Source organism: Triticum aestivum, chromosome 6B (genome assembly GCF_018294505.1).
Source record: "Triticum aestivum cultivar Chinese Spring chromosome 6B, IWGSC CS RefSeq v2.1, whole genome shotgun sequence".
NCBI classification, from domain to species: Eukaryota; Viridiplantae; Streptophyta; class Magnoliopsida; order Poales; family Poaceae; genus Triticum; species Triticum aestivum.
The window spans coordinates 39,497,237-39,502,043 of NC_057810.1; the positions used below are offsets into that span (position 1 = coordinate 39,497,237).

The window sequence follows — 4,807 nt, forward strand, 5'->3', positions numbered from 1 at the left end:
TGCTGCAGCGAGGCTGCTTTCGTCCATACTACAACATCCATGTCATGCATTGGTATTGGAACTAGAATGTATGCGCACTATAGAGGAAGGGAGCACTTAGTTTAAACATGAGCATCTATAGATGAATAGGAGTACTTAGTTTAAACATGAGCATATATGCATTCCCGGTTGAGCTTTGGTTATATAAGGCGTACTCAGTGAAAAGTGAATACTCGTCGATCAGTCGATCGGGAGGAGAAGCTAGGCATGTCGACGAATGCAGGGAAGAAGGTGTACATTGTTGCAATGGTGATACGGGTGATCTACACCGGCATGTACGTCGTCTCCAAGGCGGCCTTCGACGGCGGCATGAATACCTTTGTCTTCATCTTCTACCGCCAGGCAGCCGCCAGTCTTCTCTTGCTACCCCTCGCCATCCTCCTTGAAAGGTAATTCACTAACTATTTAGTTACTTAGTTACTTGATCTGGATGTAATTCACCACCTAAAATTAGGTCATCCCCCTTAATATCTATGAATGTCAACGATTTTGCAGGAGAAACGCTCCACCCATGTCACTGTGGTTGTTCACCAAGATATTCATGTATGCTTTACTCGGATAAGAGTAAGAGCACGACACCATTAACATTGCCTGCGGATTCGTCGTTTGCTTTTGCTTAAATTGATCGAGGAAGTGATCATATATACATGCGTACTTGCAACAGTAACAAGTATTGCACACGTACGCAGGAACACGGTGAGCATGAACCTGCACAACATGAGCCTCAAGTACACCTCCGCGACGGTGGCTTCAGCCACGAGCAACTCCATCCCCGTCTTCACCTTCCTCTTCGCCGTCCTCCTATATTACGAAGCCATCAAGCTCCGCACCGCCTCGGGCGCAGCAAAGCTCGCCGGCGTCGCGCTCTGTGTCGCCGGGGTCCTCGTCATCGCCCTCTACGCCGGCCCGCCGCTCAACCCCCTCAACCACCACCGCGCCTTCGCCGCCGCCATGGCCGGCGGGAAGCAAGGGGATTGGATGGAAGGCACGTTCCTGATGCTCCTGGCCAACCTGACGTGGTCGCTCTGGATCGTCCTCCAAGCGCGCCTCCTCACGGAGTACCCCAATAAGTTGCTGGCCACGACACTGCAATGCCTGCTCAGCACGCCACAGTCCCTCGCCCTGGCGGCTGCTGTGACCGCTTTCGGGAAGGACATGTCCGTCGCGTGGAGGCTACGGCTGGATGTGGGGCTCGTCGCCGTGGCCTACTCCGGGTTCGTGGTGACGGGGGTGTCCTTCTACCTGCAGGCATGGTGCATCGAGAGGCGAGGCCCCGTGTTTCTGGCCATGACTAATCCGGTAGGGCTCGTGCTCACCATGTTCTGCTCCTCCTTCTTCCTCGGTGAGGTCGTTCACCTCGGCAGCGTCCTTGGCGGGGCGCTGCTGGTCGCCGGGCTGTACAGGGTGCTCTTGGGGAAGAGCAAGGAGCATCAACAGTCACCACCGCCACTGCCGCCTAGACTAGCTCCTGCATCAGCAGCGTCTGACGTTAAACAAGGATGCTGCAGTAGTAACGCTCGTAATGGTGACAAGGAGGATAAGATAGAGTTGGAGGAGAAGAATATCAAGATGGCTTCACAGGTGTAGCTGTGACATACAGGGTTCTCTTACCGGCATGCATCAAGCAGGTCGGCCACGAGTTGTTAGTTTGACAGAGACTCTTGAGTGAAATGTATAATAGTTCACCCATCTGAGCACAAGGAATGTATTACTGGAAACTTTATTAACGAACATCTAGTAACAAACTCCCCATTCAAGCTGTTGCCCAAGCAATTCCAGTGTTTGCAATGTCAGTATTCTGTATTCCGAAAGGGATCTGCAAGGAGATTACAGATATGATTGCGGAGTTCTGGTGGGGAGATGATGAGGATCATAAAAGAATGCATTGGTATACGTGCTGGAAAATGTGCTACCCCAAAATTGAAGGTGGTATGGGATTCAGGGATTTGTACTCTTTTAACCTGGCAATGCTCTCAAAACAGTGTTGGCGCCTGATTACTAACCCTGAGTCCCTTTGTGCTCGAGTGTTAAAGGCAAAATACTACCCAAATGTTGATTTACTTCATGCAACACTTAAAAACGGTGCTTCATTCACATGGCAGAGTGTGATGAAGGGACTGGAGACTTTCAAGTTGGGATATATCTGGCGCATTGATACTGGAGAGAGTGTCAACATTTGGCAGGATCCATGGATACCTGCAAGTCCATACCGAAAGGTAATCTCAAGTCGGGGCCAATCTATCCTAACCTCAGTTAGGAAGCTACTGGATCCTTATACAGGAACATGGGATGAGGATATCATCAGATCTACCTTTAATCCGGTGGATGTTCAAAGGATATTACTGATTCCAGTCAACACTAATTCCTTAGATGATTTCATTGCATGGCATCCTGAACGTAACGGCATTTTCACTGTTCGATCAGCGTACAAAGTGCAATGGAGCGATCTTTTAGGGCACATGCAAATAGGACAGGGCGTCCAACGGGCTCTCAAACTCCGGAGATTTGGAGGAAACTTTAGAAACTCAAGATCCCACGTAAAGTTTCTATCTTTTGTTGGCGGGCATCGCATGTAATTATCCCCCTAAAATCCATTCTCGCAAATCGCCATGTTGGAAGTGAAAGCGGGTGCCCAATATGCCATGGAGGGGCTGAAGATATTAAACATCTTCTGTTCAGCTGCATGCATGCGAAGGAATTATGGAGAAGTTTGGGAATATTAGAAATTGTTGAACAAGCTATGGAGGGGCAGCGATCAGGATCGGTGGTCCTGGAAAATTTGCTGTTGATGGATGATCGCTCGCTTGCTCTTAAGCCTGGCTTATATGTCAAACAAGTCATTGCAGTGGGAGGATGGTATCTCTGGTGGATCCATCGTGAGATCACACATAATGGCTCACCTCCACTAATCTCCAGATGGTCTATATCAGTAATGGCAATTGCTAAAAATTTCCAGGAAGCAAATCATAAACCCCGAGACAACCAGATACAGAGATGGACAAAACCAGAACCGAAGTTTGTCAAGGTGAACGTTGATGCAACATTCCTTGAGAATGAGAGGGCAGGGGCAACAGCTGCAGTAATCAGAGATGAGAAGGGGAAGTTCTTGGCAGCTCAATGCACCTTTTTACCACACGCTGTGGACGTGGTATCCTCTGAAGCTCAAGCGATGAGGGATGGACTTGTATTGGAAAATTCCTTGGGCTTTCCTAGAGTTGAAGCTGAATCAGATTCTACAACGGTGATTGAACAATGCTCAGGCCAAAACAGATGGTGGGATGTTGCTGCAGTTCTCTTCGCCGAGTGTGTGGAAATGGCATCGATGATTGGGAAGGTTAAATTCAGGCATTGTGGTCGTGAAACGAACCAAGTAGCGCATGTGCTAGAAAATTATTGTTATTGTAATAAGCTTAGTAGGAGTTGGGCTAACGATCCTCCAGATTGTGTAGTACCCAAACTCCTCGATGATGTAATCCCGTTTTAATTCGTAATAAAGCTAGCCATGATGGCCTTCCCTAAAAAAACATCTAGTAACAAACTAACGAATGACCTACATTGTGCCCCTTTAGGAGTAGGGAAGATCTTTGTGGTTTAGTGTCGGTAAGAGAACTCACAAAATAGACACATGCTATGTAATGAGAATTTTGTGTAGCTCAACAGCAAGCTCTTTGATCATAGTATAATGTGTTTTCCATAGTCTTGCTTGTCCTCGCTCTGTTATTGTGCGTCCTTTATTTCTCCATTTGACCTCTTCCTAGAGTTTATGTTCCATGAGTCACCACAGTCATCTTTGCTCAGCCAAGTAAAGTATAATCGGTTCCATTGCGCATTATGGTGGTTTTTCTCTGCTAGGAGTTCACAGGTCGGCCCTTTTGTGCGATGACACATATCATTCCATGTAGTTGAGATATTTGTGTTTGAATTTTAGTTTGGTGGATGAACCTTTTGGAAGTGGGAGTATATATACAAACTACATCGAGCGCAACCCCAGAGGGCTGAAGATAATCTCGTTTTCTCGATCCATGGAGAAGCTTCGAGGCTTGTATCTATCGGGCCAAATAGATTATGTAATTATTCCACAAGCATTCATGGGATGTACTTTCTTTAGTAAGGTAACTATTCATGAACCCGTGCACCTGCACGGGCTAGCACTTTTGATATTGATTGTGTGCGAAAAAATTTAATGTCAGAAGTGTTAGAAAAACTTAAAATTTTTGTATGGGTTGTTAATACGCTTTTATGTAACTATTCATTTGGTTAGGCACAGAGACAAATTGAATTATATTTTTCCAACTTCTTTGTGAATACAAAGCATGCATACATTACGCTTTCTTGATTGTTAGTTGTGCAACAACATTCTATTAACATTCTTGATGTTTGATGGCAAACAGCCTTGAATTTATAACCGATATATAGATAAGAGGATGGAACTTTGTTAATGTTTGTAGAAATTGGTGGACAACATAAACAATAGCAATTGCAAAAAGAGTGCATGTGCTTTAAATTGGTACACCATAAGTTTGAGTTGCCAAAACGAAATGTTGTGTTTGTTAGCGTATCTTGTATTATTTATTGTTCATCATGTCGGAATTTGATCTTCAAATTTATGGATGTCAAGTATATACTATGTAGATTAGTATTGTCCGTACGACATCCATGCAGTAGTATATCAGCAACCTAGCAAAGGACACATTTTTTGTCTTGACTATAAGCAGGCCACTTAAAACAGCGAATCCATGAAGAATGTTCTATCAATAACACATGCATC

The 4,807-nt window shown here is 45.5% G+C and overlaps 1 pseudogene; it reads left to right on the forward strand.

The window, feature by feature from the left end:
• The first annotated feature begins 234 nt into the window (after nucleotides 1–234).
• Nucleotides 235–1,634, forward strand: LOC123133351 (WAT1-related protein At5g64700-like; annotated as a pseudogene).
• The last annotated feature ends 3,173 nt before the right edge of the window (nucleotides 1,635–4,807 follow it).